At 35.4% G+C, this 14,426-nt stretch overlaps 1 protein-coding gene and 1 long non-coding RNA gene across 2 annotated transcripts in view; one reads left to right on the top strand and one right to left on the bottom strand.

Moving 5' to 3' along the window:
- LOC132106032 (zinc finger protein 883-like) overlaps positions 1 to 14,426 on the top strand; it is a 138,242-nt gene that overhangs the window by 63,669 nt on the left and 60,147 nt on the right. The window lies entirely within an intron of this gene.
- On the bottom strand, positions 2,346 to 5,726 carry LOC132106207 (uncharacterized). The gene is made up of 3 exons (XR_009424078.1): positions 4,940 to 5,726; positions 4,445 to 4,513; positions 2,346 to 3,205 (listed from the first exon to the last, which is right to left on the bottom strand). It is a non-coding gene; the product is annotated as an uncharacterized LOC132106207 (long non-coding RNA).

Below are 14,426 nucleotides of genomic sequence, written 5' to 3'. Positions count from 1 at the left end.
TACAACTGCAGTAAAACTGCAGTACAAAGCAGTTTAACTGCAGTATAATTAAGCACAGCCATAGATTTGCAGTATAATGGCAGTACAGTTGCAGTACATTGAAGTACAACAGCAGTAAAACTACAGTAAATGTTAGTACATCTGCAGTCAAATGAAGTACAACTGTAGTTTTCCAATATAATGAAGTACTGAAATGCAGGTATAAACCTACACTCATACTACATTACTGCAGCTGTGGTAACAGTATTACTGTACAGAAAGAAAAAGCTATGGACCACTGCAACATTAACCCTTAAGCTATCTTAAATAATAATAATAATAATAAAAGTTGTCTTAATCTAAATGGCATGAGACTTGGTGACTTTGTGGACACTTGCTGACAATTCAATTTTTCAAATAAAATCAATAAATCAGCCACAACACAACAATTAAGATATAGCCAATGCATAAAAGATGCAAATGGTTTGTATACGTTTATATGGAGTTCTCAAAATTCATGGGTAAATATACACAATATTTTTTTTTACTATATTTGTACTAAGGATTCAAAAATATAAATTATACCCAAAGTATTAATTTTCTCCTCGTCATATTTTACATTGAGATACTGTCACAATAAATCTGATTCTGATTATTTGTTTATCTCGTTATTAATTATTTTAAATAAGCAAGTACACATGTGATTTTCAATTAGTGTTTATTTGTATTGCATTTTGTACTTTTCATACATATATACATATAATTTGTCACATTCTGAGATTGAAACATGCCGTTAATACAAGAAATATGGTACATTAATATTGAGTTATTCTAATGAATAGATGGGTAAGCATACAAAATGCAATTTTACTAAATTTGTACTAATGATTCATCCGTAAACATTCTTTTCTCAAAGCATTAATTTTCTCCTCCTCACATAGTACATTGAGATACTACAGTAAATCAAATTCTGCTTATTTTTTAATCTCTTTCATATGTGTTTGGTAGGGGCAAAATGACAAGCCCATCTGGTCTTTTTACAATTTCTATACATTTGTTTGTTACTTCAGATGGAAGTACTGCCTTGTAGCCTGCACAGAATGTGACATTAAGTATGTGAGAATCCATGCAAACATACTCTGTTCGCTTTTTGTGAAAGGCTTGAATTTGATTTGTTAACCTTACCAGTAAAACTGGTTGTCTGGGGGTGGCCTGTGTTTGAACAACAATGATGTGTTAAATTTTTGCAACCTGTTGCCCAATGGTTACCAAGGAATTACATCTGGAGTATTTTGAGTCATACTGATCAGTGGAGTAGAGTGTCCCATCACAAACAAACCTCTGAAAGTAGGTGGCTTGATTTTTTTCTGTATGAATTCCAGAATCCTGTAGTAGGATGTGATGAGACATTGGTAGCTCCTTCACCTGACCATGACCAAAAAAATTGCAGCTACTGACCTGTGCAACGTTTTTGCACAAGGAATAACCCCGAAGTGCTGATGAAACGTATTCATGTGCCAGGGAGTCTTCTGCAATGTAAACTCTAGTTAATATTTTTAGCTCCTTTAGTCTTGCTAGATTTTGAGCTATTTGCAATGGTACATGTTGTGTCCCATTAAAAAGTTTGAGCAGTCTACCATTATGACCTTCAAAGACGAATGTTGACGTCAATGACAAAGGTCCATGTCTTCTGACACTCTCAGCTAAGTGGGTGAGGAGATGAATGTTGTAAGACACTTCTTGCTTTCCATACAGAGACTCGGTTAGAAGCACAAACTCACAAAGAGCCATATGAGCCTTGTCGATGTTCACATGTGAAATATGTGAACTAGTTAGCAGATAAACTGCAAAAGCTAGTAGCATCCAGTGGTGGAAATACTGTGTCGGGATTAAACCCATCAGTATAAATTGAGAGATTAAAAGAAATGTTCTCCACTCACTTCCTTTCCATTTTTGCCGTTCTTTTACAGATCGTGGCAGACGGGTTATCTCGCTAGGTGGCCTGATTGATTTCAAACGTTTGTCTATCTCTTTCAAGACACTTGGATTTTTGACGTTTACTTCTGGCACTTTGTTGTCAAACCACAAGCCTGTAATTTGGCGCACTACTCCAAGAAGTACACTATGTAAATAGTCGGGAACAAAACTTTCTGCCATGTCATAACACTGTAATGTGGTCAAAAAGGCTTGGTCCTTTAACACCATTGACTGGATTATTTACAGAGGCCAGTTCTGCATCATGGATCATGCCTTTGTGTGTTCTCAGACTAGGAATGGGTACTGAGAGTGGGTAGACCCTGGTAAACCCATCACCCTTTTCCACTCTCTCTCCAGAATGAGTGCAAAAATTACAGCCATGTGCCCCATTAAACTGGCTGATATTCTGCACTGGAGCCCTTGCAACAGAGTCAACACTGCATAGAATTGCAGCCACTTTTGAACATTCATAAGTTTTTGTCACAGTGTTGTGCCACACAACACCCTCAGATTCTAAAGATCTGCACTCTTCAATGAATGGTTTTAGAAAGCTTTCCATTTTTGGCTTGGTTTGCCCAAACCAGAGTCCAGGCACCAACACAAAGTTTTTTCGTTCGGAAAGAGGGACTTCGTTTATGGTACACTAAATTGGCCACATTGAATAGCTTGAAGAGTTAAACACTGGGACACCATCTGTATTCCATGTCAAAGATATATTTCCCTGGTCCGTCAGCATTGGAATTCTCTTATACAGTGTACCATCACTGATATCTTGGATGCAATCAGAGTTGTTTGTCTGTGATAGTTTTTCATTAAGGTTGTGATTTTCAAAAAGATTTTTAATTTCATCTCTCAAGGGGGTGTACATAAAATAATAGCCTTTACTCAGATATTCTGATACTTTGCATTCTGTATCACACATTGGACATAGTACACTCTCGACATCTAATATGCCAATGTAAGCTCCACAGTCAGGATTCAGACAATAGTGATGTAACTGCCAGCTGGCTGTGTCAAAAGCACGCTTGAACAGGTAGTTGGTGGAGGGTAAACTATTTTCAGGGAGAAGCATCTGAAGCAGATGCAGTAAATCTTGACTTCCTGCCTTGGTCACATGGTGGCGTAGCATGTAGCCCAGAAGTGCAGTCAGACTTTCCCCTTTTGAAAGTTTGGCTCCAGGATACAAAGGCTGGTCTCCATCAATGACACAAGTTCTGATATTTCCATCCTCAAGATTGGAACTGCTTTGCTAGAGATTAAAAATGAGAAGGAAATAAATGTATGCATGGTCATTTAAAGTCCTTTTACATTCCAGTTATCCACATTACTCATGCACAACTTTCAAAAAACAGTGCTGCCAGTGCTTTACTGTAAAATCAAACGTACTGTGAATTGAAATACAGCGATGAAGTGTAAAATAGTCAATTGTCTGTTTTCTTAATCACAGAATATTTATCATGTGCATCCAGTCCTTCGTGCTGTCTTTGCTGTAAACTGGTTTAAAGTGACAGAAGTGAGATACTTATTTACCCTCATTTGATAAAAATGTTTTGAAAAAAATTATTTTACATTTAGAAATTTCTAGAATCTCTGTTTCGGGTTTTTTATTAGTGTAAAAACTTTTCCAAATTACTTTTCCAAAATAAAAAAGTAAGTAAGTGAAATTTTAACTTATTTTTCACAAAATCTTGAAGTGTTCCTGTAGCTCAGTGGTAGAACATTGCATTAGCAAGCACAAGTTTGGGGGGTTTGATTCCCCGGGAACACATGATAGGTGAAAATTGTTAGCCTGAATGCACTGAAAGACGCTTTGGATAAAAGTGTATACTAAATGCATTAATTTAATATTATTTAATTAAAATTTACTCAATAAAATGTACTTATTCATTTTTTTTATTTTTACTTAACTTAGTTAAGTAGATTTACTTAATTTCCAAATGTGTTAAATTTACTTGAAAAATGCTCGTGCAAAAACGTGCCAAATAAAAATTAAGTAAATTTACTTATTGTTTTTTTCAGTGTATAGTAATTGAAACAAGTTAATATCACTTAAATATTTAGTTCATTGCACTAAGTAGAAAAATTGTTATGTGTGAACTCAATGTGTGAATTGATCAGGAGAGTTGAACTGAAGTGTTGTTTTATGATTAATTCATTGCTTTATACTCAAGTGAAATACATTTAAATTAATAATATAATATAAATATTAGTTGTTAAATTTGAATGGTTGGCACTATCGGTTTTCTAAAATTGAATGTTATCCTCTATGGGTTTATTTCGGTAACAAAATTTATTTTCAACTTTTTATTCATCTGTATTATTGTAAATACATATTAATAAAGGATAACTTCATCATAAAAAGGAAGGCTTAAAAATGTAAAGTTTCATTTAGACACTGTCCATGGATGTGTTTGACCAGTTGGCTATATGTACATTATAGCACATTTGCATAACAAGCAAACATGTCCTTTATTAGACTATACCGTACCTCTTCATTGCTCCACCATTGTGTGTTTTGCTCTTCGTCTTCTATATCACCACCTGATATGTCATCTGGCTGAAGAAAAATTTAAATGACCGTCAGGCTTACAAAAAATATAAAATAAAATGTTAAACTGTAAAAGGATTGGTAACACTTTACAGTAAGATCTTTGTTAACTAACCATGAGCAATACATTTGTTTATTAGTTATTACAAATATAGCGTTTAATTGTTTGCTCAGTGTATTAACTAATGGTAATAAATACAACATTTTATTTTAATAATGTATTAGTAAATGTTGAAATTAACTTTAACTAAGATTAATACATGCTGTAGAAGTATATTGCTCATTCTTAGTTCATGTTAACTAATAAAACCTTATTGTATAGTGCTACCAATTGATTGACTGCATGGTTGGCATACAATCAAAATGAAATAAATATGATTAAAATAAAAAAGTAATATATATAAAATCAAGAGCAAACTAAATATTTTGTAATACCTCAGTGAGTTGCCTAGCTGCCTCTTCTCTGCAGAGCAGTTGTATGTCTTCCTCAAACTCAGCATCAACTCGGTTCTCTGTGTGTGTCTAAAGTAAAAAACTAAATTACCTTTAAGCCAGTTGTGTAATGTCTCCATGTATTGCAAAATGTGTATTATTATAATGAATAATAATTTAAAATACTGTTAAATAATATTAAGGGAACTGAATTAGAGGTAATATTGGCTAAGATGTATTTATTTAATTGAACTTTGACTTGATTTATTTTACCTGAGGTGACAGGCTTGCAACATCACCTTCCCTGCTATTTCTCCGTACACTTGTGCTTCTGTGGGGTTCTTCTTCATCATCTTCCAGAAATATTTTGTACTTGTTTGTTCTGGGATTTTTTTTCTTGTGAATATAGTCATCTTCTAAAAAAGATTTGTATTTTTTTCGCCTGTTGGACATTTCACCCTCATAGATAATTAGCACGCGCGTGACTAGATCTTCTTCGCGCGTTCGTTGCCCTGACAACGAGTCTCGAGAGCAACTGATACTTGATGAGCCAACTGTCAGTCAGCGTCTTCGTTCACTCAGGATGGACATAAAATACGTTTTGGTAGATTTTTTCACAGACAACACCGTTCATATATGTGAACTTTCACAAATAAAACACAAAAATATGTCAAAACTACACCCCGAGACCATTCACAAGTGGAACAAAGAAGAGGAAGCATATGTTTACTGGAAGAAAACTTCGTCAGGCGAGCTGCAGCGTTGGCCTTGTCGAGTCATCCAGTTTAGTGGTGAGTAGGCTATAACGTCTAATTTCCTCTTATCTTTGGTTATTTAATTTAGAGAGCTGTACAAATACTTTTATTTATCTTTTATTCAAACACAATTGAGAAAATAGGGGGAAACGCTGCTTACGTACTGATTTGTAGCGCACGTACGCGCAGGTGCGCAATTAAGGCATGAGCACAGCCTCGCGAGGACTGATCAACACAGTAATACAATTTAGTAATACAATTACCATAAGTAAACTGACCATTTATGGGATCCATTTTATTGCGTTGGAAAGATATTAATTTCAAAGTGAGACTGATTATTCGTAGGCTATCATTAAAATCTCACTCCAACCAGTTAACGTATAATCCTTTGTGAATATACAAATGTATTATGCTATCATTGAAGCTCAACAGTTAAAATATAAAAACTTATGAAAAAAAAAACATTTATAATAATGGAATAAACAAAACTGCACTGAATATGTTTTTTGCTTTTGTTTTTTTTAGGAGAGCGTCAGCCCCTAATTGACTTGAGAAAAAAAATTGAAAATGGCTGTGACTTTGACAGTATACCCCTCTTTGCAACAGAGGAAACATTAGGAAAGGGTAGAAGAGAGAAAGTAAAAAGGTCCTCAACAGATGTTGGCGAGACTTCATTTCTGGACCTAGTAAATGGATAAAATCTCATTCACATTCTAACTCAAATGTCAACCTGATTTTAGATAGTATTTAAATGAGATCAAGAAATCCAGTTACATGTAGGCCTAGTCCTGTATATTTTATACATGTACTAAATGCACTGTAGACAAGCATTTATGTTTAATAGTTAAACGTTTCTTGGATACTTTTTTATTGTGTGATTTCTATTTTCAGGAAAATGCACCGGTAACAAAAAAAAAAAAATAGACCAAAAACATAATTCAACAGAAGATTATGGCTGCGGTGAAACAAAGCTGCACCCAAATAAATGTGAGCAGGACGCTACTTTATTTTATCTTTTATAAACTATAACTTTTCAGCTAGAATACATAATAACGGATATTGTACTTCAGGAACCAAGACCTGCTGTGGGAGTGCTGAAGGATTCAAGTGTACCAAGTCCTTCGTCTCCTCAGCCATGTAAGAGCAGTGTTTCCCCTAGGTTTACAGCTTGGGGGGGGGGGGGGGGGGAGCGGGGGGGGGGGGTTGGAAATCAAACACTTAAAGGAATCATGGTGTTCATTTGTTTCTTTTAATGGCAGCAGTGAATATATTAACTGAACAATTATTTGAATTACATTAAACTAAAAATTGGAAGATTTATTTTTATGTAATTTATCCACAAAGTGTGCAGCTTTTGTCACTGCAGTGTATCTTTCTGGGCTTCTGGAAGAACATTTCCAGAGCCTCTTGATATGGGAAGTCAGAAATGTCTGGCCCATTTATTGAGATCCGCATGCATGCTGCAAGATGGTCTCCTTGCAGCCTATTGCGGATGTTTGTCTTGACCTGCAAATGCATTAACTGTTAAATGTGATAGCTTAACATATAGCTAAAAGCAGCAAATCCTATTGTGAAAAGTTTGTATTACCCTGTTCATGGTTGAAAAGTCCCTTTCACAGTTTACACTACTGACTGGGACCGTCAGAGCAATAGAAGCCAGCAGGCTCATTGTTGGGTACAGGGCACCAAACTCCTCATATTTTGAAGACAGTTCAGACAATATTGCCAGCTGTGTCTTGTTCTAAAAAAAGGTTCAAAATGACATCAGTAACACAGTGTAGTGTTCAAGATAATGTCATGTAAAAATGTCACATTTGTAAGTTACCTTAAGTGGACCTGAGACCACTTGCTCCTTGAAAGAAGCCCATTCTTCAAGGACTGTTCCAAAATCGACACAGGAACAAAACTTCTCTACCAGTATCCTCAGTTTTGTGTGTGCAGTGTCATCAGGGAGTGTAGCTGCTTGTGGACCGAGTATTCCAAATGCAGCCACAACTCCAACCTCACAGAAACGTCTCTCGAGATGGGCAATGAGGCCATCCAAATATGGATCCATCACCTAATCAAACACATGAAACATGTTAGAAAACTATTAGGATAAATAAAACTGTGCAGCAGCTATATTTAATTTAGATCAATAAAGTCAGACAAAAGCCACATAATCATAACCTGTGATTGAAATCGTTGCCAGTACTGCTGTCTGTCTCCTGCATTACCCCCTCTTCTCCCTCTTTCCTGTTCAGCAGAGATGCAGAATGCACCCAGTCCTGAAGGGTCTTCCAAATTTTGGGTCAACTTACTCAGGTGTGAGCCAGGTTGATGACCACCAGAATCTTTTATGCCCTTTATTAAGGCCAGGGTGACTGGTACCTGGAAAAAATAAGCATATTGACTTAAGCATAAAGAATAATTGTGGTACCCTATAAATAAAAATAAATAAATAAGATAAAACATTGAGCTGAGTTATTTAAATTACCTGCTCTTTGATTGCCAGGAACATGACATCCTCCTTTTGAAAGAGCTTAGAGAGGCGTGCCAGGTGAGGGAGCACATCAGCTTGCAGATGAAGGGCGGCAATGAAGCGATAGGTGGCAAGGAATGAATAAAGTCCCTTAGCAGTAGGACATTTGGGGGTCTCTACTTCGTCTGCCAAGGCACCCAGTACAGCAGTTATGTTCCTTAGGAGGTTTTTTACTGCTTCATGTTGGGAGAGCCACCGTGTGTCCTTTACTTGCTAGTCAATGACAGAAAAAAAAAACAGTTTAAAAAATGAATATAAATGCAAGTAAAGTATTTATATGTTATTTTCTTTTAGGCATAACTTATTTACCTTCACTTTCAGCTCACACACACCGAGAATCTCTGCAGCGGCTTTCAGAGAAGCAGAGCGGTTTGCACTGTTTCTGAAGTACAGGTGTAACTGTTCCAAATGGCACCTCTTCAGATGCATCCTTACAGGCTAGAGCTAGCCTATGTGCAGCACAGTGGACACTTAGGAGCTGTGGCCATTCCTCTGATAACTGTTTTGCTACTCCATTTTGTCTTCCTATTAAATACATTTGTTTATTAATTTAACAAGGAACAAAATATTGAAAACAGTTTAATTATTTATAAAAAGAAGGTGACACCTGTCATTACAGCAGCACCATCGGTTCCAAGGCCAAAGATTAGGTGTGTCGGTATGCCCTTCGTGTGAACAATATTTTTTAGTGCTGCCACTATTGAATCTGCTTTCCCGTCAGTAAGGCAAATCAGATCCAGGAATTGGCAGAAGACCTTACCCGCATTGTCCAAGTATCTATATGTAAAAAATTATACATTTTTTACTTTTCAATGATCTGTTATTTAAATTTTATTGGTCAATGAAATGTTGTTACACTTTGAGTAGATCTACCTCACATGAATGTCAAGCTGTCTGCACACAGATGCATCTGTGGTCTCATCAATCTCCAAGCCTATGGCTCGTGACTGAGAAATATCTCTCAATATTGGCTTTTCAATGACATTTGCCAGAATTTCAAGCATTTCATCAATTATTCTGTGTGATCTATAGTTGGTGCTTTTGCCAATCTAAAAAAGTGAAAAGATGTTTGACAAGTAAATGCAGTATGAATTCTTTAACTAATTTTATGTAAGAAACGTCCAATTACTTGTCCATATAGGGATCACATAAGACAAATAAGAAATATGGTAAACATTTACAAAAGAAACTTACATTGAGCTTGTCAAAATAGGTGCAGCCCAACAGATTAGCTAGTTGCAGCAAGGCTGGATAGTTGGTGTGGTGGGCTATTTCATGCTTTATTAGCCAGTACAAGCACTTGAATGCCCCCACCACAGCTTCATGTTCCAGGACAACTGTGGGCTCAAATGATGCAAGGACAGTGTTGCCTGAAATTATATGCATCATTTGTAATAAAGAATCAAACATATTATTGATCGAATCATAATAAAATAAAATTACCTGCTATCAAACTTGACTGGCGCTGACAGGCTGTTCTGTGATGCTCAGATGCCATATGTTTGTCAAGTTTGTCCTTTCTGTAGGACTGGCAGGGAGACTCTATAAATGGCCGGGTCTGGTTTCCTCTCACAACCGCTTGTTTATGCTGTCTACATATTCGACAGAACATTCCTAAAACCAAAAAGAAATAATTTCATTTTCATTCTTTATGTGCTATCTATCTATCTATCTATCTATCTATCTATCTATCTATCTATCTATCTATCTATCTATCTATCTCATAAATTGGTTGTCTGGGAGCGTAGCTTCGTAAACGTTAAAAAATGGTAACATAAGATATCTCTTTAAAAAAAATAAATTAAACGTATTTAAATATTTTTAAAATTGACTTTTGCAAATAACCTTTGTTAAATTTATAGAAGTATTTGTAAATATTAATGGACCAGAGCTTAAATAGTTTTATTTTTTAACTAACAACTAAAAAAAGATTTATAAATACTCATTCATTGTTCGTTAAGTAAGGGATATGTATAGCAACGCAGCTGTTATAGCAAATAACAACCCCGACATCTCTATAACAACCGCCTCGCTATACAGTACATTATCCCCCTTATTACATGGCCACCTACAAAATAAAAAAATAATTTGACACAAATGATTGATTTAAAAAGGAGTTTATTGATTTAAAAATGATTGTATTGCTTCCGCTAAAGAAAATAGTCCGTTCCGTGTCCATAGCAACGCTCTGTTTTTCATGGCAACGGTGTGTTATACTTCGCAGCGGTCTGTTATCAAGAAATAACAGACCGCATTCTATATTGGAATTCAACCAAGCCATGTAATAATGTTAGTTAATACATTTATATGATAAACAGATTTTAACTGGGCTTTTTTTTAGAAGTTTTCTTTTCTATGATGCAGCATATTGGAGAGAATAATCCTGTCAGACACAGCACTGCTGTGAACGCGCGCTGTTCTGAACGTCATCACGTGCGCAGGACATTCCCATACATTACAACACAGAGCGGCCTGCAAAGCGTATTAAATATCTCTTGTCTTATTTAATCAGCAGATTTACAATGTCCTGACTAAAAACATTTTAAACACACAAATGTAAATAGCAAGCGGCATGTAATTCATTAATATAAATTTTATTGTTAATGAAATTACAGGTTTCAGTTACCCATCATGTATTACCACAATATATTATGAATAAGTTAATTGGCAAGTCATGTGTTAGATGAGAACCCTGCTGTCACATTTATATGTATGTATGTATTTAGTTAGTTACTTACCAAGATCAGTCTTGTACAGCCAAGGGGAGTATTTCCCCTCTGACAGCCAAGCTGGGTCAAAACCTGTCATCCGGTGATGATGACTGGACTTTTGATGATTGTCAGGGGCAGCAGGATGCGCAGCACTTAGACTTGGACTGCTACTCGCAGTAGAGCGAGTGTTGCCATCTTTAAAAAACGCAAATATTTTTGTCTGGTTTAAATCTGGCTGACGCGACATATTTCCCGCCGCGCTGTCCGCTAGTGCTCATCTGTATGTGACGCAAGTGTTTGTTTGTTTGTTTGTGTGTGAGTGAGCGCGCGTGTGTGAGTGAGCGCGCGTGCGAACTAACTCGGATAACTGTAAACGCGCAAAAACAGACAGAAAAGACATAGGCCTACCATCGTGGAAATAAGATAAATAACATATTACTTAAGGGCTATTTAGTTTGTTTAATAAAATAAATTGTAATCTGGCGCTATAAAGAAAATCAAATCAAATTTACTTGACCTTCAAGGGGGGCGGGGCGAGCCGTTAGGGGGGCGGGGCGCCCCCCCTATATAATGGTAGGGGAAACCCTGAAGAGGTCAGACATGGCTGAAGAGATCAAAGAGTTAAAAAATGAAATCAAAGAGCTTAAAGAAGATTTAAAATATGAGCGTCACTTCTGGATAAAAGCAGAGAGAGAGCTGAGGGAGTGGAAAGGTAATAAAATCTAGCTATAGTACAGCAATTGTTCTCAATTTTGTGAACTATCTTCTTCAGTATATATAATATCATGTTCTTTTTTAATACTCGATTCTGATTGGCTGGAAGGTGTGCATTAAACAATGAATGCACAGGTTACAAGTCAGTTGAATCACTGTTCTAAATTAATGTGCTGCTTTTATTGTAGGACACACACACACACACACACACACACACACACACACACAGGCAGTCACTCGCAAACAGAGATCTTGCAATGATCTCACACGCAGAAATATCAAAAGTGACCAAAAAGTAACCTGGTCTGTCCTGTCTGTCAGTGAGTGCGCTGTCAGTCTCGTCTCTGCTACGCAATGTATTTTTCCTTGCGTGAGAACATGGAATGGCATGAGAGCAGCGTAGCTCGTCGGGCATAGCGACAGTAACTAAGGTGGGGTGGGTCTTTGCGAACTGACAATTAAAGTGACAGCTTCATTAGGAAAATGCTGTGCCTGATGAAAAGGAACACTTCACTTTTTTTTTTTGGAAATATGCTAATTTTCCAACTCCCCATTTATCCTGACCACGACTGTATTTATCAATTCATATTAATATTTTTCCCAATTATTTTATTTTGATTTTAGATTAGAATTTTGAATGAAAGACCAAGAGGATAAATGGTGCCAATAGATGTGGAGGGCACTGTAAAGGTTTTGTGGATTGTGAACATGATTGTATCGCTCTGCTTTTTTCCAGAAATGCATGCTGTTGTGCAGGAGCTAAAAGGCACAGTAGGAGAAATAAAGATGTGCATTTCAAAGCACAAGCCTGACACTCTGCAGACCTCATCTTCTCAAAACATCGGTTCTCAAATTCAAGAACCATGCTCTGCTCAAGGAAGTAAGCAGGTAAGTAAAGGTCCCAATTATACAGTTATTGTATTGTATTCCATTTCTGTCAGAATTTTCAATTCTGGCTAGAAGGTGTGTTAAAATCTATCTCTTTCACTTAACACAACTTGTGGTTGCTGATGTTGTTTTTAACTCTGTACTGGGCAAAGTATTTGGATTTTGCTCTGTAGCTTTATAATGTATTCTAAAATGCATTTCTGAGCCATTTAGTTTTAGATTGTAGTCCATCACTGTGGTGGTCAAATTTTTTTCAATTCTTTTACTTTTTCAGAAAAGAAAAGAAAACAATTTGTTCTCTGCTGTTCCCCACTAGGTAGTCGATTACATCAACTTGGGGGAGGGGGTGCGGATCAAGAGAAGCCAGTTTGATAGGATCAACACCCAAGATTTTAAAAAATTTACCAGCGAGCTTTTCCTTGTAACCTTTGGGCGAGAAACTCTTGCCACTCACTCTCTAAATGGAAGAAAGGCATCCAATGCAGAGACCAGCAAGGAGGCACTTCCAGCTCACACAGTGTCCGTCTTAATAGGTAACTCCTCATGTATTTCTACAGACTAGCTCTGCTGTGAAAGAGAATTTGGGATTTTTATCAGTTGCTTTATTATTTATTTGTCAAACAATTTAGTTTGTTTCAGTCCATGTATATAATTATTAGTTTATAGTAAATTTTTAAGTATTTTCGAATTGTTATATTAATAGCTTTCAGAATTAGGTGAGTATTAAATCAAGATTTATCTCCCATTTAAATAGCATGTGATCTTTTGTCATCAAATGATAATTAAAATACTTATTTAATTGCAAATTTAAAAACTCTGGAGTGGAATTAAAACACATTTGATACTCACATGCTCTTAAGCCCCCTATGCCTTTTACATTTAAATTCTTAACATTTAAAAAAATACATAAAAAAATAAACACTTTAATTAAATTTTTTTTTACTATTATTAAAGAATTGTTGATAAACTGTATACATATGGAAAATTTTTTTTTTTTTTTTTTTTTTTACATAATAACATCAACTATTTTCAGATGTTAAATTATATTCATAAAGAAAAAATATCAAAAAGATAAATCATATAAGTTAGCATATGATTCAAGTTTTAGTACTTCTCCAGTGACTGCTGGATAATATCCCAGATAACTTAAGAACAACATATTTACCTTGCCTAATAAAAAGTAAAGTTTCAACAAGAGAAATCATGATTTTCCATGAAGTGGGATTTGCTCTATATGTGAGCTTAATGAGACCACTTCCCCATGTGTTTTTCATTGTATTAATGCAATAGATTTGAGTAACAATTCCTATGAAGCATGTACTTATCATTTTGTATTATCATATAAAAATAACAGTAATAATACATTATAATGCTTACCTATTTGTGGTTATAACGTAACATAACATAAGATTGCATAACACCAGGTTGAGCCTTTATAATGCATTATATAAACAAATAAACATATAAACAACCTTATAATATATAAGGGTTTATATCTTCTCATGGATAATCGTAATAATATTAATAATAATTACTTATTTGTGGTAATAACTATTAAGAGTAAGACTGTTTATAACACACAATGAACAATTTCATTCACTCATGTAATAATGGATTATATATCCCATAGTTTCCTATATTTTTCTTACCCAAGACTCATATCTTGACATTGTTGACATTGAAGATCCGCACAGTATCATTTTACATCTTATGAGTCTCTTTAACTGCTTAAAGTAAAGAGACAATAACAAAGTCTTATTTTAAACATCTAAAGCCCTTAACAATGTGCTCATTATATTTATAAGTAGTCTTTGTCTGCTTTAACAAGCCATAAGATATCATGTGGTTATAAGACATTTGCTTTTTACATTTTTATTGTAATACATAGTAAATAAAACATG

Source organism: Carassius carassius, chromosome 26, assembly GCF_963082965.1.
Source record: "Carassius carassius chromosome 26, fCarCar2.1, whole genome shotgun sequence".
Lineage (NCBI taxonomy): Eukaryota > Metazoa > Chordata > Actinopteri > Cypriniformes > Cyprinidae > Carassius > Carassius carassius.
Note: the sequence above shows the minus strand (reverse complement) of the source record. Positions and strands in the feature narration are given on the sequence as shown.